Consider the following 26735-nt stretch of genomic DNA (forward strand, 5'->3'; position numbering starts at 1 on the left):
CATACAACATTTTACAACATATCACAAGCACAATACAGACAATACAGAGTTACAAACAAAGTGGTAGGGAATTAACAATGGTGGTTGTATGGTAAAACTTCTTTAAAAAAGTAATTAAAGAGGCCTTATGGATAAGCTTTCAGAATCTTTAAAACTGTCAACTAATTCAATGGATTAGATGAAATCTTACTAGATTCCCCATAGATAGAGGTTCCTCATAAGGAGCATAAGCATGTTTCATGGTAGAAATTCAGATATTATATCAAAATGTTTAATTATTCTGAAATGCCTTACATAACATGGCTTAGCCTGTCAGGCTCCCAAAGCCAGATAGTCTTAAACTATACCCAGAAAGACAGCAAATGCAAAACAAAAACAAAAACAAAAACAAAAACAAAAATTCAAGCTACCTATTTCCTGTATTAGTGAAAATGTTTTGTGGCTAATTAATAGCATACTGGTGTTCTTAAACCTGACCACTAATTTTTAAAAAACCTTTAAATTAAATTTATAAAATTTAGGTCTGAGACCACACATGAAGAATATCACAGTTTAAGAAAAAAAGATGAATCTATTGTGAATTTGTGTTCCTACTCTCCACACAAAAACTTTCCTATTTACTGTTCATAAAAATGCTCCACAATAGCCAGATGTGGTGGCATGCCTGTAATCCCAGCACTTTGGAGGCTGAAGCAGGAGGACTGCCAGGAGTTTAAAGTCAGCCTACGCCTCATAATGAGTTCAAGGCCAACTTGAACTACACAGCAAGGCAATGTTTCAAAGAAACAAAAAGTTCCATGATAATACTATACTAAAAAATTTAAGTTCCAAAAACATCTATTATTCAACCAACAAATATATTATATAATCTATTATACTTATCTAGGAAGATTTACAATACAAAGTTAAAGATTTTCTAATTATATTCACAAATCAAGCATGTTATGTCCTAGAAATAAATGATTATTTTGCTTCATTTGCTCTTTTCCTATTACTGTGGAAATCAAACATAAAAATAAAGAAAAAATATTTGGCATTTATTTTCCAAACAGCAAGGAATATTTGATCCCCTGAGGAAGTAGAGGTACAAGTACACTACCTCCCTCCCCTGGAGGAAACCATTAAGAAAAATCCAAAACATGAACTCATGGCAGTTAAATAGGTGTAATAATGTGCTTACTTCAAAGGACTGAAGAAGCCACTTCATGTTTTTATTGAGGTGTAGGCATCAATTTTTGAAAATATTTTATTCACTTACTATACTCATTAAGCTATCTCCAATGTGTAAAGTATATTTATAATAGAAAATTTGAACATTTACCAAAATATCACAAAAAATTAACAGTGATTCTGCAATGAATGCATGTGAATTATAGCAAGTGTTAAAAAGTCTTAAATGCATATTAAAAATGAAAGAAAGGGACCTGGGATACAGCTTGGTGGCACAGTGCCTGCCTGGTAAACCTAAGGTGCAGAGTTTGGTTCCTGGGTATAAAAAAAAAAGGAAGGAGATTGAACTTAAGCCAGCTAAGTAGACTTTAAGACATATCATAGAAACCCCAGTATTTAAAAAGACTCTCTTGATCTCTGCTGGGGGAAGCCAGGTGAACAGCGTGGAGGAGGGCACAGGTGAACCACACGCATGCACAGGAAGGCCCAGAGAACTGCTGCTGTCACGACCCAGGTGAACCGCACCAGAAGGCCCAGAGACCCGAAGGAAAGCCCGGTGACGCAGTAGGGTCCCACCTAGAGCGCACAGGATGGACAGGCGGGACTAGTGGCGTGAAAAGTCTGAAGTAACAATAACAACAGGAGCCAACAGGTGGTAAGTTAGTGAACCAGCGATGTGCTTGAGAACAAAAACACAAGGAATAAAAAGACTATCTTAAAATAAGAGGACAATTATTACTGTGACTGGAAATGTTCATTTTTAAAAGGACATCTGCTAACTGAAGCAAATAAATGTCAGTCGAGTATACTCCTAGTAGAAAGGGGAATATTTTCTCTCATGATTAGCAAATGTTCATAGTGAAGTATAAACCAGTATAATCAAGCATTTAATTTTCATTTTGAAAGTCTAAGTTGAACACTTTGAGCTGTAGAGAGATAAAAAGAAAAATAAAAAGATTTAATAAACTAGCAAATATTACTAGACTTTTAGAGAATTATAAAATTAAGTACCTGTAAAGCTTGGGTCTAGCTCAAACTTTAGTTTTGGATCTGAAGTGTGCAGATATGGCAGCTGATTTAATTTTAGAACCACAGAAGTAGATTTCTAGACCAAAAGCTTTCTTAGAAATTGAATATTGGTCATTTATCACAGACTATAAGAGTCAAGGACTGTACTGTTAGCCAATGTTACTGATTCACAAGACTATATGAACATTTTAAAATATGGACAGTTTATGAAAATAAATAGAGCATATTTAGCAGTATATTGGTCTTAATTTTTAAAAAATTGTATGTGCTAACCCATGACATTATGAATATCTTTCATTAATTTATTATTTTAGTTAACTGCCAGGCACTACTTACCATTAATAAACAAATCTGTTCTAATACAGAAAAAGAGTACATAATCATTTAATGAAATGTGACAGTCATTAGTTGAGGAACTATACTAGTATTTGAGAGTCAGATCTTTGAGCACAAAAATTGGGTTCAGTTAGTAAGAGGTTGAGACACTAACAATTTTCAAACTCATTTCCTTACAATAGCTTCAATAAAGTCTCAATTTATAAAAACATTGCAGCCAGGCTTCTCTGGTACAGAGTATCCCTCAACTTTCATCTCCTTCCTCTCCATGGAGGTACCTCCTCACATACCTAGGGCTCTAAAACATGTGAAAATAACTGAAGTCGTTGAAGTTTAGTACTTTTGAGATTTGAAATTCCATACACAAACATATGTTGGCTCCCTAAACAAAATCCTTGGGATTGACAGAAAGACCATCATATATTGGCTTCTTTTGCTGTACCATCCTTCCTGTAGTTAATCAAGCAGTCTGTCACAAACTCCTAGGTAACTGGTAGAAAGAACACACAGGATGTTTCTACAGTTCCACATTCCAGGGAGGTACAATGCTTCCTTCAGTTGTGGTCTATGATTTCAAAGTGGATCGTGGCTTAAGGCTTGTTCTCAGTGCTTAGGCAGGATAATTTCCAGGAGAAACCATTCTCTTTGGAATAAGTAGTCCTTGGGAAGAGAAAAAGGACTCTGAACAGCAACAGGAAAACAACTCATTCACTTGTTCTTAAGAAACAAGCCTTTTCCAGAGATATTCTCAATAATTCCTCCAGTCTCTGACAACTGGAGGTACTTGAAGGAGCAGAGTGTAAGTCATAAGCAGTGAAAGCAAAGATTGTAAAGAAAATTTCAGCAGGAGCAATTCATATAGAACACATGATAAAACTTTACATTTGTTATTAACTAATAAAATTGGATGATATAAATTTTACTTTTGTTCTCTACGCCAGTTCACTGGTTAAAAGATATATTAACAAATTATGCTTTCACCAAAAGGAAGGCTGTGTGGGTATAAAAGGGACAGCCTAGTTCCATTTTGCTTTGCAAGATTGCAAAAAAGGTTATTCATCTTGCTATTTTTATCCACTTACTTTTTACTGACATTCAAAAAGATAAAGATTACAGTCTTTATAGCAAGTCATTATAGAAAGTTCTATAACAAGGTAATATTACTTTAAGATGAGGAATCTCTAAATATAAAATGCATATTGAAGGTGGTGACTGTCTCTGTGGAATGGGGCACTGACAATGAATAGCAGAATTATTACTGACAAAAGAATAAAAAGAGATTTAAAACATTCTTTATTCTTATGACTGGAAGTACACAAAATTTCCAAAATAAAACAATTGGAAATATTCTGATTTGATTAAGACACGTCATATACATGCATGGAATTACCACAATGTGTCCCATAAAGCTGTACATATTTTAAAAATTAAAAATGCTTTATTTTTAATACATAATAAAGCTTAATACTTTTTCCTACTTTTGCTCCTTCTTTATAAGTTTCTCAGGGTTCAGAGACATGCAATTTAGTCTAATTTAGCAACATATAATTTTATGCTAATGTGCACTTATTAATCAATGTTTACGTGATGCATTTGAGAGATGAGCAGGATTATATTTATTGAGCAACGATTATGGATATTGTCATAATAGGTGCTATTTTTATTTTCTTTAATTCTCAACAACAATCTTCACTTTTATAATTGAGGGAAATGAAGCTCGATGAAGATTGTAAGGGCAAGGAAAGGTGTATTTTTAATTATGTCTGATTTTCATATGGACACTTAAGAAGTATGCTAATATAATCCCTCTCTTTGCTATAAAAACATCCACAGGTAATCAGGTTAATAGTGCCCCTTCCTTCTTTTTCTGCTTTCTTTTTCCAGCCCATTTTAAAATCACTTTGTATATATGCTTTCCACATCATCCCTTTGCTTTGCACCACAGAACAACTTACTGTTCTGGGGCAAGAGCAGTGCCTATTAGCTAGCAAAAGAACTAGAAAAATCAAAATCTGACCATCTGCTTCTTTGTCCTTCAGAAAAAATACTGCATAACTTGGAATCTCTTCTGCTTCTGCTTTTGATGTCAGATGAATGAAGCCCAGTTGAAGAAATTTTGTTCTCATACATATTTTTTCCTGCTTTTAAAAATGGGGAGAGTTATGGCATCTCTAGTTCCACTCAATAGATTCTGCGAATGTCCTATTCAGATAAATTATAGACTAAATGAGATTTGTGAATCAGTCTGGAAACTGAACTACAATTTATGACATAATCCATATGGTAAAATGTGCTGAATTTTAATAAGCTGCTTATATGCCACTTTTGGAATTCAACTTATTTGTAGGTGAGAAACTTGCTCCGCTATTAAAACATATAGAAACATTGGGTCTTTGAGCCTAGTATCCAAGGTGAAAAGAAACAGAATGCTGAAATACAGCAATATGGCAAATATTTTCCCTTGGTACAGAGTTGCACATTTGCCTTGTTCTGTGGAATTCAGATCTTAAAACACACATAGTAGAACACTCAAATATTTGTTGACAATAAGGTTGAGCTTCATTGCTGTTTTGCAGTGATTCCTTAAAAGTTATATCAAATACCCATCAACTGAAGAGTGGATAAGAAAAATGTGATACTTTTATACAATGGAATATTACTTGGCTATAAAGAAAGATAAACTTGAGACTTTCATAAGTAAATGGATGCAACTAGATATCATACTCATAAATGAAATAAATCAGACACACATGTATAAACACTGCATTGTATTCATGGTGTAAGAACCTGAAAGAGTAAATAAATCTGAAAGGTACAATAGATATTGTGAAAAGGAAAGAAATTGCTTAATAGGAAAGAACAACTGAGATGAAGGAAAGAAGAAAAGAAAGAAAGAAGGAAGGGAAATATAAGATATATATATATATATAAATACACACACAAAATAGATAATTGCACTACTAATTTCTATTGGTTTATTGAAAGGAACAGTTAATATTTAATCATTTGATCAATCTTGCATATCTATATCTGGTAATCTGAGCAACTACTTTGAAGATAACAATAAGTAATGAAACAACTATTGTTGATTTCCTATCATCTTGTTTTGAAATTCTGTATCATTTTTATAGTTTTTGTGTTGTGTAGTTTTTGTCTTTGTTTTTGTTATTTTGTTTTTGTTCTTTTCTCTTTAAAATAAAAAAAAATTAGAAAGTTGTATCAGAGATACGATAGGGATCAGTTCCATTATTTTAATGTTTACTTTTATGATGAACATAACCAGAATTATTTCCATAGCTCAATCCACTCAGTGCACTCCAGTATGAACTTATTTAAATCAATGCTCTACTTAGATGTCTTTACACTTTCGTAACACAGAGTCCTAGTATTTTATTGTAATATTACTGTTAACACCTAGGCTCTAAAAGTTGTCCTATCTTTATAGGCAAGGCCTTTAAGTTCTCATTTGTGACTATGCACTGATGCAAGGGAAATATGTAAGACACCTCAAGCCAACTGGTCAATATGAAGTTGTTTTTGTTGCTGGTACGAACCAGTTGGTAAGAAGTAGAAACTGCTTTTGAAATCCTGGTTTCAGTATGATCCTTATAGGTAAGGGAAGAACGACACAGCCCCAAATATACAATAACCGTAAGTCTTCTCCTTTGACTAGACAGACCCAATTCAGGGACCCTGGTTCCACAGTCTAATGAGATTTGTCTGTGACTAATGCTGATGTCAAATACCCAGTTAGAGCCTTCCTGCAATTAGCTCTTATTGCCTTACAAGTCACCTGCCTGGAACTATTCTATGGGCTTCCTGGGACCTAAGAAATCTATGGTCAGGCTTGTGTGATCAGAGATTAAGACATGCACTTGTTCTTCTCTCAAATCTTTTGACAGTACTATTGTTTTACTAATTCCCTAACTAAAAAAACACAACTTAAAAAAATATGAATATATTTACTACTGCTGCATTCTCGATATTATCTGGTTAACATGGCAAAATTTATGTTATTTACTACCACTTAATATTTTTAATTTTAAAAAGTTCATTTGTTTTTTTTTTTTATTGTTTTTCTCTCCCCAACAACACAAACTTTCAACAAGACACATTTTCTTGCAGTGTTCCTCTGATTTATTCCTTTTATTTTATAGTTAAACCATACCTTCATCCAGGGCACTCTTGTTTCATGCTTTTATTAATTTTTAGGCTTTCACTTAACCACACTGTGTTCTGATAGCTATTACTTATTGTTCAGAAATTCTTTCTTTAGGGACTCACTATTCCATTATATGTAATCTTGCTTTGTCCATGGAGTTTAGGTGGGACTATCACCCCTCCACCTAGAGGTAGGAATGTAAGTAAAGTTTGCCTGAGTATTCCAGCCCTTTAACCACCCCCGCAAAAAACTGAGGATGGCATAAAATGTCCGGATCAGAATTTTTCTAGAACTTCTGCTACAGCTTCTAGAAAGACAATTTTACAACCTCTATGATTATGAGATGTGAAGACCACAGAGATCTTGAACTGCTGCGATCAGTATCCAGTGATTATATCCAGATGACACTGAGCACTTGGATCAAGCTTAATTTCTGTTCAGTTATATTTACTATAAAATATTGTGTTATTTAGGGTCAGCTGAACTATAGTAACAGACTCTAAAAACTAAGTAGCTTAAATAATAATGAATATAGTTAATTTTTTTTGGTAGTTTAAAAAAAAACTTGACAATTCTTGAAGTCAAGACAAGAGAAAGTCAATCATGACTAAAAGTTCCATAAATGCAGTGATTCCTGCTTTACCAGCAGTAACCCAAACCCACAGATTTCCAGCCTTCTCTTTGTGCATCCCAGAAACGAGGTTTAAATTCCAAGTCCACAACAGAAAGAATCGGATAGCACTGGCCTGTGAGGATTTGGGGAAAACACATCTGATCTCATTTTCCAGAAGTCATCTTATCATATATCAAATGGAAAAGTAAGCTCACAAGTAGGTAAGAATTATGATTTTGAAAACACAGGTGCTTGTCAGGCATGGTGACACTTGCTGGAGGATCACTGTGAGTTCAAGGCCAGCCTGAATTGCATAGTGAGACTCTTGTCTCAAAAAGACAAAACAAAACAAAAAACAAAGGCACACACATGCTGAATTCCAATCCTTCCCATAAAATTCTAGATCACAAATTGAAGAATGGGATGATCTTTCTTATACAGACGGCATTAACTGGGCCACATGAGCACCAACAGCCATGAGATACAGAAATGCGCAGGGGTTTCAGGCGTTTAAGTCACAGTGGACATCCTCTTATGTGAACAGATCTGGGTGGGTGTTAGGTCCACCGCGCAGCTCTTTCCACACAGTCAAGGAACCAAGAACCAGGATGATGCCTTTTTCAACAGGGTTTTCCTGAGCATTGCTATTTCATTCAACTGTGGGGAGGGAAGATCGCTGAGAAGCACATTATGAAAATATTAATGGGCTCGGCCAGGAAGTGACTCACATCACTCCTACTTACAATGCACTGGAGAAAACTTAAGCCTACAGCCACACAATTTCAAAGGAAGCTGGTAAATGAACTCTATGTCCAGCAAGAAGAAAGTAAGTCTGGTGGAAATCTAGTGGTCTCTCCCACAAACATATTCGTAGACCTAAGAAGCTGATTATCAAACCATACCATATTGGCCACCAGAAAAACTGTTTATATTGAATTAAAAACCTACTAGGATACTGTTACTCATAAGTCAGGGCTACTATAAGAAAAGTCTAGGTGGGCATGGTGGTACATGCTTGTAATCACAGCTTCTTGGGAGGCTGAGGCAGAAGTGTCACAAGTTCAAGGCTAGCCTAGGCAATTTAGCAAGGCTCTGGTACAAAATAGAAAAGGCTGGGGCTGTAGTTCAGGTGTAGAGCACTTGTTTAGTATGTATGAGGCCTTAGGGTTTGATCTTCAGTACTGAGGGCTGGGAGGAAACAGTCTAGAAAAAGCCCTTATCAAACCTATACAAGGATATAAAAACCACAGGAGAAAGTCACATCAGATAGCAGTACTAAAGACAGTAAAAATTAATTATCATTTTTCTCTTATAGGTCTATGAAAAATTGATGACATTGACTCAGCATAGTTGAGCATGTAGGAAAAGTAACAAGTTCTTAGACTGTATGGAACACAAATTAACTAGTATAGTTGTGTGAGTAACTGTTTCCTTTTCTTTGTCTAACTGCCAAGAAGCTCAGGGATGTGGTCACAGTTATCTCTAGTGGGATAATTGTATGAATTTTTGTACTTTCTTTGAGGTAGATTTTTTTTAAATGCATTTTTCTTAGAATAAAACCAAAATGAGGCTACTTTTATTTCTGGAAAAACTAGTTATATTCCTCCAAATAGTTGTTTAGATGATTAATTCACATCTTAGTCTAAAGGTTTTTCCCTTTTTGAGTTGGCTGCTACTAAGCTCAGCATTGTATTTGGGCCTGTTCTTACAAAATGTGCAAGTAATTAGAGTTGATATCAGAACTTCATACCGATTCTACTTTTTCCCACCCTGATTTTACCTTCTCCTTTCATTGTAATTTTATGCCTTTGTCTTTGAATTGTCAATCTTAGGTCCCTTCTGGAAGACACAGGCTTTTGTTTTTGTCTTATTTTGATGTTGAAGACTCAACCCAGGGCCTTAAAGAAGTTAAACCTAACAACACAATTTTATTGTACCACAATTCTATCACTCTTCCTACCCAAAATTCAAAATTCTGAAATATATAATTTTTTATACAGCAAAAATCCAAATTATTCATCTTAGTGTTTATACATAATGAGTGCCTAGGCCAGCTACTGTACTATAATATATGGGAGAAAAGAGAAAGAGGGCTTAAGTTGCTTATACTCTGATTCAATGATTCCAATATTTTTTCTACTATGACATATGTGACTGCGTAATGGCCTCACATTCCTGGCGGCATACCAAGATATATGCTCTATGCAATTTTCAACATGGTAGTAATACATTTATCACTTTGGTTATTATTGTTCTGGGACATACTGGTGGTCTCGGGGGCCAGATGGTTAAGAACAGGTTGACTACAATATAGATAGGTAAGTAAAGACAGAAAGCTCTGTGTACTTATGGTACCCTATAGGAAAAAATAAGCGACCAGAATTGTGGGGTAAAGACAAAGGGGAAACTTTCTATAAGAGATATCTACCAAATGAAGAATTAGACAAAGTAAAAGAAGAATGACAAGTAGAAGGATCATTTCAGAAAATGGAAAACTAAGATGACAGATTTTACATGAGAAAGATGGTGAGAATATTTTTGGGGACTTGAATATATGCTACTTTGTATCATCTGTGATCCTCTTTGTGTCACTAGAAAATCAGCTAATCCACAGGATAGGATTTTTTAGATAAACGAGGTCAATTCCATGGAAAATCTGACCATTTTAATGATTTTTTACTTTTAGGTTTTTTTTTTTTTTTTCATTCTTTAGTAAATGAAAGAATACTGCTTATGGTCTCACTTTCTCTTTGGAACTCATCTGATTATTAACAAAGCATGGTGCATCCTCTAGCATGAATAAGTCTTAATGAGATTGGCTTTGCAGGTACCATTGCTGGGTATTGAACCTATGGTTTTGCACATGCTGGGCAAATGCTCCAACATTGAGCAATATCCTCATCTCTTTTTGAGACAAATTTCTATATTTTCCAGATTGGCTTAAAAGTTACAATCCTGCTTTAACCTTCTAAGTAGCTGGAATTACAACCATGCACCACCTCATCTGGCTCAATCTATTTCTTTCTTTCTTTTTTTTTTGTCTTTTTGAGACAGGGTCTTGCTATGCAGTTCAGGTTGGCCTTGAGCTCACTTTGTAGCCCAGGCTGGCCTCAAACTTGCAACAATCCTCCTGCCTCAGCCTCCTGAGGGCTGGTATTACAGGCATGAGTCACCACACCTGATTCAAGCCATTTCTTAAAGCTCTTAAAAATCAAGAGATGGAAATGTATGCCAGTCATTTATTCAACAACATCATACATTAGGTTAAAACATGTCCTCATAAAGTTTTGTGTAGCTAGAGATGACAGTTGCACAACAACATAAATATACTGAATGCCACCATATGGTACATTTTAAAATAGTTAATTTTATGTTATCTGAATTTTGCCTCAAAGCTGAGGACAAATGCCAAAGGAATGAAGAGTTATGGCTGATTATGGCTAGGAACACTGTACCGAAATGTCATATAAGTGCTGCAGGAGCATTTTAGGGTAACAGGGTGACATGAGGTCATGTGAGCTAATATATCTCATCACCACCAGCAATGATTAAAGCTAAACATAAAAAGCAACAAATACCTAATGAGAATTCGGCGCCCCCAGCCTCTTTCCAGCCCTCCCTCTTTAAGAGGCCTGCAGGTTTGGGAAGCACTGGACACTAGGATGCACCATGAACTTCCAGCTCTGTGACCTCTATGGTAATGGGCTGCTGTATACCGACTTCACCTGGGACCACAGGTGCTTTGCATATGGGTTGAAAACAGACTTTGAATCTATAACCCTGATCCACTCAAAGAAAAAGAGAAACAAGAATTTTTGGAAAGAGGAGTTGGATATACAGAAATTTTATTTCACTGCAAGTATTCAGCTTTAGTTGGAGGTGGAGAAGAGCTCAAATGTCCTCCCAACAAAGTGATGATGTGGATGACCTGAAGCGTCCAATATAAAGATCAAGTTCTCTATGGAGGTCAAGGCAGTCAAGTTACAGCACGATAGAATTAGTGGTTGTTTTGGACTCCATGATTAAGGTGTTCACATTCACACACAATGCCCACCAGCTGCATGTCTATAAACCTAAAGGCCTTTACATCCCATGTCCCTGTAGTAACAATTCCTCCTGCCTTTCTCTGACACTCACACAGACCATGTATAGTTTGATGACCTGGCCAGTACCTAGAAGCTATCTGTGGACATTCCTGCTCAGGAAGGCATCCTGAGCTGTATCACTCTCAACCTGCAGGGAACAAGAATTGCAACCGCCTCTGAAAAGGAGGCTCTTATAAGAATTTGGTACTTCATCGAGGCATTTAATACAAAAGCTACGAAGAGGATCTCAAGCAGATAATATCTACTGCATCACCTTCGATCAGGATGCTTCCTGTTGTAGTCAGGGTTTATAAGCGAATGGATTTAATACAGAACACATAATTTCTAGGATTATTTTACAATATTTGGCCAAAGAGTCAAATGCAAAAGAGTAGAGGAGATTTGTCCGCACTCTAGAGACCCAAAGAATCCAGCTAAGGGCCTGGATTACACAGCAATGTCCTACACAAGTCCAGATGAAGACCTAGAACCCATGGTAGTATCCTCCAGGAGTCCAATTAGAGGCCTAGAGCCCATGACAATGTCTCAGGCAAGTCTGTATCAAGGATCTGCGTTGGGAAGGCCCAAAGGTCAGTGGTAGAAGCTAGAAAGTCTGTGCTAGCAGGATGAATGATCTGTGCCAGTGGGCTGAGGGATCTGCACTACAGCCAGGAAGTGACACTCAAGGTAAGGATCACAGATCCTCCAAAAAGAACCTTAACCATCCTTGGTGACAGCACGGTCCTGAGCTCCTCTAATGATGAGAACAGCTGAATTCATATCAGGAAAGCCAGCCAGACAAGCTTCTCCAGGAGAATCAACAGCACACAGCCTCCCCTCCAGCTCTCTTTTTATGCTGTTGGCAACAATCTTCAGGTTCGCCTTCCACACTGATTCAATTCAGCTGGGTGTTCCAAGTTGCCCATTAGTTAATCCACCACACTTCCCTCATCTGTGTGTCCAGTGACCACGGCACAGTGCACATTTTCACAGCCAAGGATCCAAAAAGTAATAAGTAGTATAGTTTGGAGTCAGCAGGTTTCCTTCCAAAATACTTCAGTTCCAAATGGAGTTTCTCCAAGTTTCAGGTCCCCTTGGGTGCTCCATGCGTTTCTGCCTTTGGGACAGAACTGAATGCAGTCATCCAGATCTGTGCTGACAGTAGCTACTACAAGTTCCCATTGAACTCCAAGGTACAGTACATTCAGGACTTGTACGCACAGCTCCTAAAGATGCCCTAAGTCAGGCTAGGATCTCAGCCCATGAGTGCCCACCATCCAGTGCCCTGCAGACTTCTTGGGATGGTGCCAGTGGCTGGGGGCCCTTGGGGAGAAGGGAATTGAGGGACTACTCAGGATCTCAAAGCTATCAATGGCTGTCTGCCTCCCTGAGAAAGACTTCTGTGTCCCCTATCAAAGAAAATGATCCCATATTAAAGAAAATGATCTTCAAGACACCACAGACATTCAGTGGCTCAGGTAGCTTGTGCCTGCCTGCCAGCTACTACCTTTTACTTCAACTGTGACATTAACCTTAGTGGCTCTGCGGCATCCTCACACAAACAGACGTGCTTCAGAAATTGAGGGACCGTGCTTGGAAAAGAATGGACACAGTGAAGTTTGTTTCTACAGTAGATCCCATTGTTTTCCCTGAGTCTGCAGGTGGGACTGTGCAGGTACATCCTGGCATCACATATCCCAGGCTGATTCCTCAGGGTAAGAGTATCAGCAGCATTCACCAAGGGGACATCTTGCATTCCTGACCCTGTAAGGGCCGTTAAAATGAGGCAAATAGCAAGCCTCAGTAAGTAGGTAGCCCCATCCTCAGGCTCCCTGAGAGAGGGACAGATGGGTCTCTCAGTTGGATTTGTGTTAAAGCAGTTTGCCTATTACATGTAGGGAATAATGTAATGCACAGACTTTAAAAATTGTTATGGCAGACATTAACACTTACTCTAAAGGACTTCTCCACAGTTGGGCAAGGTGTGTCCTCTGGGCCTCCGTGGTATAGGAGGAAGTGTCTTAGCCATTGGTCCACCCTTTTTTCACCATCTCCCCAACACTGATAAGTAGTGAGTAAGGTTGGGTGAAATACATCCAGATCATAATTTTATAATGAAAACATGTACTTTCGCATTACTTTAGCTGGCTGTGCATCTCAGTAGCTGTGCTGGGGGACTACAGGAAGCCATCTTTCTCTTTGCCCACCTAGTCGATGAACATGTATGCACATGACAAATACCAATGTGTGAGTTTTACCCACCTTATGCTCCATGCTACCTTTCTGTGCATTTGTAATTTGTTTTATTAAATATTTTGGTTTGATTTTTCTTGTAGAATTAGCCCAACTCAGTACAATATCACATGGAAATCTACTTTTACAACTGTTGTGAAATATACTAACAATGAAATACAAGTAAAACATTCTATATATACAAATAGTAATACTCAAAAATATGTATATCATAACACCTAACTATCTGAACTAAAAGCCTTCAAAGGTCTGTTATATATAGCAGGACTTTTTCATTTGAATTGTCAGAACCTAAAAGATTTATCAAGAATGATGGACGTAGCATTGAGAATTTTGGAATAACAAGGACGTTCAGATTTTCTTTCCTTCAAAATTGCCTATGTTTTGATGACAAAAACACTTGCTAAGAAAGAAAAAAAATCCAACAATTTAGTGGATATTCACTCTTTTTCTGAAAGCTTTGTTTAGAACTGTCAAGCAACGTATGCACCATCTGAATACATGACAATTGACAAACAACTTGCATCATCTTTTTCACTGTAGCTTTTGGAATACTTTTTTTTCCCAAAACCTTCTAGGTGGTATAAAAAATATATGCCCTGATAGATATGAAGATATTTTACACCTGAATTTAGACATTTATCCTGGAACTCAGCCACCAGGTCTTCATTCATGCAGTAATAAAGCATAGAACATTACGAACAGACTTGTTGCAACTATTTCAAAAAATTACCAAAATGTCACATTCAACACTTGGTTCACTAGTTACCCACTGATGTTACATTTGCTAAAAGAACACCAATTGACCAGCACAGGAACTATTCTAAGAATAAAGTGGAGATTCCCCCACCAAATTTTGCAAGTTCACAATAGAGAAATGTATAGTATAAATCTTTGGATTTAATAAAGATATAATATTGGCCTCGTATATGGCAAAGAAAAAAAAAGTAGTATTGATAATGTCAATGTTACACCCTGATGATAAGATTGATAGTGAATCCTCAACACAAATGAACCCAGAAATGATACATTTTACAACAAAACAAAAAGTAGTGTAGATGTTCTTGATGAGTAGCAACTACAATGTCTCTTGAAAAAAGTGTTGGCCAATGGCTGTGTTTTACTCAATCCTAAACATGTCAGGCATAAATAGTATCATAGTTTACAAAGAAAATAACAAGTGCAATATATCATGGAGAGATTTTCTTACAGAACTGGGATTGGAACTGATAAAAGATCAATTATAATAGAGGAAAAACAATATAAATCTGCCCAAAGAACTCTACAAAAGAATTCTGGAGCAGACTGGTAAACAGACAAATAAAACACCGCAAGAATCTCCTAACAAGATAGCAAGACCAGCAAGATGTCAACTGTGTCCCACAGAAAAAGACAGGAAAACAAAACACATGTGCTATCACTGTGACACGTTTGGAACATGCTGTTTTTACATGTGAAGACAGCCTTAGGAAGCATAGTTGAAGTAAATTTTATTTTTGTTGTAGAGTTTTAGTTTTATCTTAGTTCACCAAGGTATTTACTTGCTGTTACTTCTTAGATTTTGTAAAAAAATGTTGAAAATGTTGATGTTTATTATCAACACTGAATAGTAATAATTTAATATTTTATTTTATTGATATTTTATTTTCCTGGTAAGTAAATATTTTATAATATAATTAAGTTAAATTAAAGAACTGATAATACTCCTACAAATGAATAAATAAATGTGGGTTCTAAACACTACCTTATACTCCTTGTCACAAAATGTAACCTTACTCATGCCAGGGTAGCTGCACTCTAACATTTTGGGAATGAAAAGTATGTATCATTTTTAAACATTTCATAACTAAAATAGGTTATGGACTCCACATTGTCAGTGCTCCTTAGGGTATATATTTAATTTCCTTAAATTCCCTTGAAAAAGATCTTAATTTTGTGGTTTTCATTTCAGTCTGCAAGTGTTTACAGTGTGCATCACAGCAGGCTCTCAGTTCTGCGATTTCCTAACTGTCATGTAATTGACTAACTTCATATGTGGGTTCTGGTGTCAAGGATGCATGTTGCTTTCATGTATATTTAATCATGAAATTTAATTTTGCAGTTATTTGTACTATTTCTATTAAATAAAGGTGACTAATTTTGTTGTTTAAAACAGGACCAACTTTCTAGACTCCCCTGGTGTGGCAAATTCCTCAGTTTATGAGGCATACAGAATCCATTCAACTCCAGGAATCTGTAGTGACAAAGGGAATCTGAGAGAGTCAAGTCCATTCATCTTCGGTGCTGCATCTTGTATGTATCCTTTGTATTACTTCTTGTTTTTTTTTTTTTTTTTTCTTCTTGGTTATTTTTTAAAGGGAATCAAAGTTAACTGGGAATCAAAGCTAACTGTGGAAATAACTGTGGCCAATTCTAAGCAGTTAATTCATAGTTGTTCTTGAACCTATACCTGTCCTCGAGGTGATACAGCAAAACCTGCTCTGAGATCTGAAAGCATTCACAATGTTCCTAAGTGTAGGGCATATAGGGGCAGACTTACCATTGGTTGTGAGGCTAAAGAGCAGGTTCATCCTAAAAAGCCCAACTGCAATATGCCCAACTACAGACTTTTCCCTTGAGACAACAGAAAGCCTTAGACAAATTTAATAAAGCAAGAGTGTAAGAGATTCAGTGATGTATGGGGTGGGTGGTAATGTCAACAATGAGTGAGAAAAGACAGGACTAGAAAACAAGACTACTGTAATACTCAAGTGAGAAATTTAAAAAATATAATGGTTAAACTTGGGATCAATCGGATAAAGGGCTTGAGATCTGGAAATAGGTACTTATCTTACATTATTCTATTTGATCCTTAGTTTCCTCAGATGGTGATCAGCTGAATACAGGCTTTAAGACATGGTAATACGTCCTTTTCTAAAATTAATCCTTACCTTTGAGTTTAAATAGTATTATTTAGAGTTTATAGATTAAAAAACTGAGGCTTGAGTAAACTTGAGTACGTCTCACAATTAGTTGAAGGGAAACTGGAACTTTAATATAAGTTTGATTATACAGAGTACTTTCTTTTTTTTTGATACTGGGAATCAAACTCAGGTCCTTTTGCTTGCCAGGCAGGTGCTGTGGTGCTGAGCTATATCCCTGGCCCCAGAGTACTTCTTGTCAATAGAAGTTTTAGCTTTGATGGAGGATAAAATTGATATTTTATTCCTTAAAAAACTTTTTCATACGTGATGAGATTTTAAGTTATATGGACTAAAAACAACCTCAACCTGGAAATCATTCTTTTAAATTTTTCTTAATAAGGTAACTCCTTGTACCAAGTAAGACTAGGCTAAAATTACTATGTCCTCATGTGACCATTTATAACATTTTTAATAAAAGGTTACATGAATATGTTGACTCATGTAGTATATAATTAGAGGTTATAGTTCACATATGTATTTGATTTTTAAATTGCCAAATCAAAATTCTCCCAATATATTACAAAGAATACAGAACTCTGAATAAGTCTAAAACACTTAATTTTAGGTACTAATATATGTTGATTTTTAAAAATAAACTTTGGCTCCAACAGAGAGATGATGAAAATAGGTAGTTTTACTTTGCATGTTTGCATCAAAACCGTTTGACACAACTACAAAGCCTGAAAAAGTGGACCCCATTGTAAATAGTCTTCTGCCACCACTCCCTTCTCAAATTACTCCGAAGTCTGGAGTTCCTATGGTCTCAAAGATGGCAATTTACCCTGTCTGATTATTTCAACCACTAGATATGTAACAATTCAATTACAGAGAAGCATGACAGTTCTTCTCTAAAATGTCTTCAAGAAAAAAACCGAAGCTGGGCGTGGTGGTGCACGCCTGTAATCCCAGCACTCAGGAGGCTGAGGCAGGAGGATTGCTGAGAGTTCAAGACCAGCCTGGGCTACAAAGTGAGCTCACGGCCGGCCTGAACTGCACAGAGAGACTCTGTCTCAAAAAGACAAAATAACAACAACAACAACAACAACAACAACAAAACCCAATAAAGGTTATAAGAGAAACTCCTATTTGGATATCTGGACCTAGGTTAACTGCTGAGATTGGGAAATAAGATCATTATTAAATCAGGTGTAATGTCCTGAAGAAATAGGATGTAGCTTCTCACAATGATAATTTCTCATTGCAAATCTTCAAATATCTTAATGACCCATGTCTATAGGCAAATTCATTTATCCAACAAGAATCTTATTATGACGCTTGTCTTGCTGTTCATTTCATTTGAAATAAAAAAACATGCTTTTAAAATAGTTCCAGGTATCCTATCTGATTTAAGAGGAACCACATTTTTCACTCAAGATCCTTTTTAAAAAGTTTAATCCAAATAAACACTCATCCAGAATATAAAAATAATTCAAATACAAGGTTATTTGGCAAAAAATGATATGACTACATTTTTTTCTTGATTTAAGACATATAAACAAGCAAACATAAAGCAATCTAAATATAATTTCAAAATTTGCCAAATTATAGAGAAGAAACAGCCAAGGAACTGAATTTTTAAATTCAGTTCCAGTACAAATTAGAACTTGAAAAAACATTAGCTACTGGATCTTATTCAGAGATACACTTAAACGTGTGCTGTGGAAGAGAAATGGATTCATTCATCAGTAATAAGGTTATTTGAAGGAGAAAGTATGAAATGAAACATGTCTATCTTGAGTTTTTTTCATTTCAGGTTTTGTAATTGCTTTGAAAGTAAATTTTCCTGTTCTTTTATTCCATCAGTCATAACTATGACTATCATAAGGTCTATGAAATTATTGACAAATGTTTAACAAGACTTTCCATTCACTGTAGAACAGTATCTACCCTTACAGAGATGACACTTAAGCTAACTATAGTATAGTGGACACACCAGAATACTTTGTTTTACTTTTGTTGACCTTAATATCTAGTAAGAAACCCTTAAGGTATAAGATGCTATTCTAGGAATGGTTGAATTAATTCTTTTCCTTTGTGGGCTCTGTGGCAGGTTGTAATCCTATCTTACAAAGAAGATTCTCTTCACAGTTTAAACAACATGAAACTTCAGAAAGAAGAAAGTAGTTTTTCCACCTTAGGGCCAGTGTGCACCCTGAGCAAACAACCATGGGCTGGTTCAAAAAGCGCTCAGATCAACTCACCTCAGAAGTCGTGAAAGTGTCTACAAATAGCTAAGATTACCTTGGAATGCCTTGACATCGGCAAGATGAAAAACAGATGCTAAATGAACTTTTTATTTTTAACTGCATAGGAAGTTGGTTAAGAGCAAGACTGGACAAAAACCATCTGAAAGTATTACTTAACTTTCCTGTAACCCAGTTTCCTTGAAATGTAAAAAATAGGAATAATAAGACAAAAATATGATCGTAGGACATTACTATACGTAAATTACTATGAATGATGCCTTAGTGAGCATGACACATATTAGCTTTGTACTATTAATTAGTAATAAGGATCTCCCCAGGAAAGTAGCATGGTTAGAAGTCAGGTTTTGACTTTACTGTGTAAGATTATGGTTAAGACCTAGCCATTCTGTTGCTGAAGGGAAAAGGAAGTAAGAGGAAGCCCTGATACTGTTAAGTCCAGTTAACTTAGCATGCTGTATAGCAGGGATACTTCTGCCTGGAAAGCTTTAGTGACTTCAGAATAAAAGGATCTAGAGAAAGGTCAAAGGAGAAATAAGAGTGTGTATGTGTGTGTGTGTGTGTGTGTGTGTGTGTGTGTATGGACATGAACTAGGACTGAGCATTTGAGGCAGCACTATTACCCTCCCAAGCATGGGGGCTGTGGGAGGGTCTTTCTTTATCTTGAATCCAATTAAAGCACAAAACTGAGTAGAGAAGAGTATTACATAGCTCATCTTTGATCCACAAAGCATTTCATGAATACGGATGGGTAATTTCCCAGGCATGCTAGAGCTATGTTTACTTCATTTTGATTTTAAGAAATACTCGGTTCTGATGTCATCTTGAATTTAATAAATTCTCATTCTTTCTTGAAACAGTCGTCCAAATTATTAACTTCCTTAGATATGTTGTCACTATCTAAGCCCCTCAGAAGAGACGTTATGATGTAAGAAAATACATAGCAAAATGGAAACTAGAGACTATGGTTAAACAGTAATTGTAAGAGACACATACAACCTACCAAGATGAAATCATGAAGAAATAGAAAATCTAAACAGTCCAATAAAGAGTAAGGAACTAAATTGGTAATAAAAGTCCCTTGTCAAAGAAAGCCCAAGAACTCATGGCTTCACTGCTAAATTTTGCCAAACATTTGAAGACCTAATACTCATCTTTCTGAAACTCAAAACTTTAAGAACAAAGAAAACTTTTGAGCTCCTTTTACAATGCCAGCATTACCCACGTATCAAAAGCATACACTGAAGAAAAGATAGCTTCTTTAATAAATGGGACTGTGCTGTATTGGGGAAACTGGCTATTCACATGCAGAAGGTTGAATCTAGACCCATCTCTCTCTCCATGTACTAAACTAAAATCAAAACAAAGAAGTAAATGTTAAAACATAAACACTTAACTTGCTGAAAGAAAAAAAACAAATTCTTGAAGACATAGGCAAAGACCAAGACTTTCTCAACAGAACCCCAATTGCATAAGAAATAATAGTGTACCAATAATGAACAAATAGGATCGTATCAAATTTAAAAAGCTTCTACACAGCAAACAGATCAACAGAGTGAAAAGACAAACTACACAATGGCATATTAAAACAACACTGAGATTCCATCTTACTCCAGAAAGAATGGATATAATCAAGAAATCAGATAAAAACAAATGCTGGTGAGGCTGTAGGAGAAAAGGAATGCTTCTATATTTTTGGTGGGAATGTCAACTAGTACTACCACTATGGAAATCAATATGGAGATGCCTCAAAAAACTAAAAGCAGAAATTTCACTCAATTCAGCTATTTCCCTTGTAGGTATCTTCCTACAAGAATTGAAGACATCATATTACAGTGATACATGCATACCCATGTTTATAGCATTACAACTAATAACAGCTAAATCTTGGACATGGTCTATATGTCCCTCATCAGATAAATGGATAAAGAAAATGTGGTATTTATACACCGTGGAGTACTGCTCTGTTGTAAAGAACAATAAATTTGAGTCACTGTAGGAAAACAGATGCACTTTGAGACTATAACATTAAGTGAAATAAATCAGACACACAAACTGAAATATCACAGGGCTTCTTTATATGAGAAACCAAAAATACAAAGAGCAAAATGAAGGATAATAGAAATAGGGAGACAGATCCTTCTCAAATGAGAAGAGGGTCAAGACATGGACAGAGGGGGCAGGGAGGGGAGGGAGAGGGGATGCAAAAAGGAATCAGGTGTATTATGTACATGTACCAACCCCACAAAAGGAATGTGAACATCATGTACCACAAACATACATGTAGTAATAAAAAATAAATATGAAGAAATCAGCTAGCACACTTGCTCTGTCTCATCATGAGATATTTTTCAGCTTTCGATGCAGCAAGAAGACCCTCAACCAGGTGCTGCATTGTGCTCTTTGACTTTCTAGACTTCAGCACCATGAGCTAAATGAATCTCTATTCTTTATATAAACTGCTTAGTCTCAGGTATTTTGCTATTGCAACAGAAAATGCACTAGGATGGGACTTAAATAAGCATTTCTCAGAAGACACATGGCAAAAGTTATATGGAAAAATGATCAGTATTACTAGTCATCTTATACCTATTAGAATAGCTAACATTAAAATGACAAAAGAGGGCTGTGGATGTTGTAATGCTCAGTGGTAGAGCACTTGCTTAGCATGTGCTAGACCCTGGTTTAATCCCTGGTACCTCAAACAAACAAACAAACAAACAAATGGCAAAATACATGTTGGTAAGGAGGTATAAAAAGAAAACCCTGATACACTGTAAAAAAATTAGAAATAGAACAACCAGATAACCCAGTAATGCCATTACCGGGTATATAGCCAATAGAAATGAAATCAGTATGGTGAAAATAAATCTACATTCCCACATCCAGTGTAGCACTATGCCCAGTAGCCCAGATATGAAACAAACTATCAAGGATGAATAAGGAAAATGTGGTGTATGTACATAGTAGTATTCAGTCATTTTTAAAAAAGTGAAATGCTGTCATCTGCAACAACTTGGATGAATCTGGAGGACTTTGTGCTAAGTAAAAGAAGTTATACACAGAATACCTATTATATATTATGGTTCACTGTCAATTACATATCTGTGTCTGAAAATTGCTAAGAGTGGATTTTAAGTGTCCTTGCCACCAAAAATAAGATGAAGTTATACATGTTAATCAGCTTGTTGTAGCAATTTCACGGTGTATGTTTACCAAAACATCATATTGTACACTGTAGATATATGTAATGTTTAACTTCTCAACCAAAATATATTTTTAAAGATAGTAGTAAAGGGTCAAAAATATCTGCAAAACAGTCTATGGGACTACACTAAGTCTTTACATTCTTGAATTGGCTGTCTTATTTCAAGTTTAATATCTGAGACATGGAGAAAAATGAGTGGATTTTTAGAAGAAAGTTTTATACTGAGAAAGGTCTTCTATACAGGACAGGAAACTCAGAAACCTTAAAGTTATATAGTTTGTTTCAGAAAAGTAAAAATAAATTTTCGAGAAATAAATAAATAAAAACACCAAGCAAGAAATTGAAAAAATTGTGTTTAAATGAAAGTCAAAAAGCTAACTTATTCTAAAGATGTACAGCTACACAAATTAAAGAAATATAAATTAGGTAGATATGCTCAACAAAGATAAAAATATAGATAGTAGCATAAACAGAAAAATAAGTAATAATACTATGCTAAAGTTTCTACTGCTTATCCACATAAGGGTCCCTTTCCACTTCTTATGCCAATAAAGACAGACCGGGGCTGGGGATTTAGCTCAGCAGCACAGCGCCTGCCTGGCAAGTGCGAGGTCCTGAGTTGGATTCCTGGTACCGGAAACACCCCCCAACAAAAAAAAAGACAGACGTCTAGTCAATGAGGCATGTGCTGAAGTAATATGTCTTACTCCTATTCCAAAACCTTCAACTGCTTCACAGCTTTCTTCCCCTACCAAAGTATCTAACTCTCTAGATACTGTCATTATGGCACTGTGAATCTTTCCATCAGCCTGGTTCTCTGGGAGACAATAACCCTACCTCTACTCCTAACGTGGAACAGGAAAGTGAGAAAGAAACTGCTGGTATATCACTACCTATCATAGCTAATTAAATATACCACACATTGCAAACAGGTTATTTCAGAGGGTTGAAAAAGGATAGTGGAGGACTTTTGCAATTTAAAATAGTTCTATTTTTGTACTATTTTTCTAATTAAGAAAAAAAAGGGTAAAATATAAAAATAAAATGCAGGTATCCAAAGTAACAATTGGGCTAGGGATATAGGTCAGTGGCATAAGTGCTTGCCTGGCAAACGCAAGATCATGAGTTTGACCTCTGGTACCACAAAAACAAAACAAAACAAAGTAACAATTATTCCAGACGCCTACTTTTGGGAAAACATTGATCATTTAAGTTAAAGTACATGTCTCTAAAACAACAGCTGGAGGCTGGGGATTTAGCTCAGCAGCACAGCGCCTGCCTGGTCAGTGCAAGGTTGTGAGTTCTATTCCTGGTACTGAAAAAAAAAAAAAAAAAAAAAAAAAAAAAAAAAAAAAAAAAAAAAAGGAAAATGAGAAAAAAAAAAAAAAGAACAGCCCACAGGTAAGGCAATCCCCTTTTCATAAATGGCTTCTGGTAGGGCCATATTCAATTTATCACCAAAATTCAGGTGACAAAGACAATCATTTCCACAGAAAATATACTGGAATAGGGATATACAGAATAATGTTAAATGATCAAAAAGAAATCCCGTATGTTTCACTATACAAGTAAGTAGCTTGACAAAGTAAATGAGTTCATTTTTTTTAAATATCCAAATTGTTGGTGATGAAAATTACTATCCTGTGAAGCAAAAAGCTCTACAATAGTCCTTCTAGTGTTATCAAACCTTACTCTAAATGTGATTTTTCTTGACAAAATAATAGTAGAGACACAATGCCCACACCCGCAACTTAAAGGAGAACAGATTTAATTTGCTAATGGTTTTGGTCTCTAATCAGCTGCCTACAAGGCAGAGACGTAGCAAAAAGGAGTGGTGGAGCCAAAGTGCTTAGTTCAGGGTGGCTAAGAAGCAGAATAAAGGAAGATTTTCTGAGAAAAATGGGCAGGGACTATTTATAACAGGGTTTTCCAACCACCAGGCCGTAGGCCAGTAGAGGTCCTTGGACTGTTAGCAACCAGGATGCACAGCAGGTGGTGAGATGTGGGCAAGCAAGCAAAGCTGCACCTGTATTTACAGTCGATCCCTACTGCTTACATTACCACCTGAGCTCTGCCTCTTGTCACACCACTGGCTGTGTTAGATTCGCATAGGTACGTAAACACTACCATGAACTGTGGTGGTGGTGGTGAGGCTACAAATAGAGATTAACATTAGCAGCAAAGTTTGAATGCACAGAACTGTAATAAATCAATTGCTTGCAGACTCAGATCAAAACCCTATTAATGACAGACAAGTGACAAGCATCTGGTGAGAGGCTTTCTAGTGGCATGTGAGTTGATACACCTCATTTGTACAACTGTATCTGGTGACAGGTTCTAAGTCAGAATTCAATACTTACTTTAGTCTGCAAGTGGTCTGCCTATTATTTTATTTACCACTTTCACCTGCAGCTCTTTCTCACACTGCACATTTGTCACAGCTTTGGTAAGTCTACAGGCTAACCATAGCCCAAATGAGTAAAAACAAATGCCACTAAAGAGCTTTATTGAAAAGGGAGAAAGACCCAGTGGTGAGACAGAAGACTCTAAGACTGGCAACAAAAAGCAAGCTGCATGTAAATGAAAATACCAACAGTCCTACTGCAATTATGGGTTCATTGCAATACGTGATTCACATTCTCCAAGCCTTCTTTGCATAACGTGATTCACATTCTCCAAGCCTTCTTTGCATAACAAGTTACCTGTTGAAGCCATGAAGGCTTCAAAACTGTTTCACCACATGGAGACCAAGCACCCTGAATTTTCATAAGAAAAAGAAGTCAACACAAAAGACAGAAGCACTTATTGACACTACTTCACTAAATGTGTCTGCACCAACAGCAACATTCATTCTTACTGGCTAACTGGATTTCTAAAGCTAAGAAGTCCTTTACTATTGGTGAAAAGTTGATCCTGTGTGCAGCAAAGCACATTTTCATGAAATATTAGAAGAGACTGCAGTGCAAAAGGTGACATATATTCCTCTTTCAGCCAGCTCCATAAGTAGATGAGTTGGTAAAATAACAGAGGAATTGTGGCACAACTGTTAGAGAGGATTAATGAGTCACAGTGCTATGCAGTCCAGGTTGGCAAGTCTACTGATATGACAAAAAGGCAACAGTGTTTGTTTAGTGCCATACATTTTTCAGGAGTATGCTCATCAGGATATGTTCTTTGAGTTTTTGTTGGCAACCAATACCATGGCTGCAGAACTATTCAAGTCTGTGAATGATTCCACTTCAGGAACCCTAAATTGGATCATTTTGGCTTGGTATATGCACAGATGGAGGAGCTGCCATGAGTGGATGGTTTTCTCTTTTCAGTATTTTGGTCAAAGAGGTCACTTGTGAATGTGTATCTACACACTGTGTCATCCAGACAGAAATCCTGGCTAGCCAAAAAATGTCACCTGAACTTAACATTTAGCAGGATGTGATTAAAATTATCAATCATTTTTAAGTGCATGCCCTTAACTTCCATCTGTTCCTCTGTGAAAAGATGGACATAGAGCATCCATCTTCACCTATACACAGAAGTGAGATGACTTTCTAAAGTAAGATTGCTAGCCAGAGCTTTTAAGTTATGAGACCCACTCTAGAAACTGCTTTCAGAAAAAGTTACCACTGGCAGCACATTTCCATGATGCAGAAATGGGTTGCAAAACTTGCTTACTTATGTGACACATTCAACATGCTCAGTGAATTCAATCTGTCATTTTAGAGGAGAATAACAAATGTGTCCCAGTTAGCAAATAAAGTGGCTGCATTCAAATCCTGGAATTATGGGGATAATGTATGACTTTTCAACATTTCAAACATTAGCTGAGATTCTGAAAAAGACTGAGCTAGGACCTTCTTTTTCCTGGTGCATGATCACCTATCTCAGCTTTCAAAACATTTTGGGCATGACTTCCCAATCACAAAAGACTCTTGAATTGGGAAGGAATGAATCTGTGACCCATCTGAATAAAGCAGGTGAATCAACTACATCCATGCTAGAAGAGGATCAACTGCTCAAGATGGCAAACATTTGTGGCCTTAAAAGTATGTCTGGGACAACTTAAAATCTCCATTCATTCTGAATTAGAGTCAAGGTGAAGTATCCTGAGACTGGCATAATAGCACTGAAAAGCCATCATCCATTTTCAACATCCTATCTTTGTAAAGTAGGGTTTTCTGCAGTGACAGCAACCAAGATGAGATTATAGGATAAATGACATAAGCCACACACTTTGAGTATCACTGTCTCCCATCACCCCAAGATGGGACTGTCTAGTTGCAGGGAAACTAGCTCAAGGCTCCCACTGATTCTGCATAATGGTGAGCTGTATACTTATTTCATTATATACTACAGAGCAAATAATAACATGAAGAGCATGATAAATCCAAAACTCTTCCCTCCATTTGTGGAATAACTGTATTCCACAAAATTGGTCTCTGGTGACAAAAAGTTTTGGGACTCTCATGCTTATCACTCAAGATCAAGCCTCCATGAGCCACTCAGATACACCCAGGAAAGTCCTTTACTAATTTCCCAGGTATTTCTTAATTCAATGAAGTTGACATATCAGGATTAATGGTGACACCTACTTTCCTCCAACCCTGGCAACGACTGATCTTTCTTTTTATATCTCAGTAATTTTATCTTTCTCAAAATGTCACACAGGTAGAATCATATTGGACATAGTCATTTCACACTATTTTTTTTTTCAA

General features: G+C 36.4%; 1 protein-coding gene and 1 pseudogene across 3 annotated transcripts in view; one reads left to right on the plus strand and one right to left on the minus strand.

Moving 5' to 3' along the window:
- The window catches only part of Ndufaf2 (NADH dehydrogenase (ubiquinone) complex I, assembly factor 2), a 94419-nt gene that overhangs the window by 61223 nt on the left and 6461 nt on the right, over positions 1-26735 (minus strand). The window contains exon 1 of one of the 3 annotated variants that reach the window (XR_001235670.1): positions 2826-3039. The exons of 1 other annotated variant lie outside the window; for it this stretch is intronic. The gene's annotated coding sequence lies outside the window, so the exon portion shown is untranslated. Of the gene's footprint in view, positions 1-2535; positions 2770-2825; positions 3040-26735 lie in introns of those variants that run through there. One more of the 3 variants, XR_001235671.1, reaches the window with a different exon arrangement.
- Positions 10897-12710, plus strand: LOC102030581 (annotated as a pseudogene).

This window comes from Chinchilla lanigera, unplaced genomic scaffold, assembly GCF_000276665.1.
Source record: "Chinchilla lanigera isolate Chin_1 unplaced genomic scaffold, ChiLan1.0 scaffold00045, whole genome shotgun sequence".
NCBI classification, from domain to species: domain Eukaryota; kingdom Metazoa; phylum Chordata; class Mammalia; order Rodentia; family Chinchillidae; genus Chinchilla; species Chinchilla lanigera.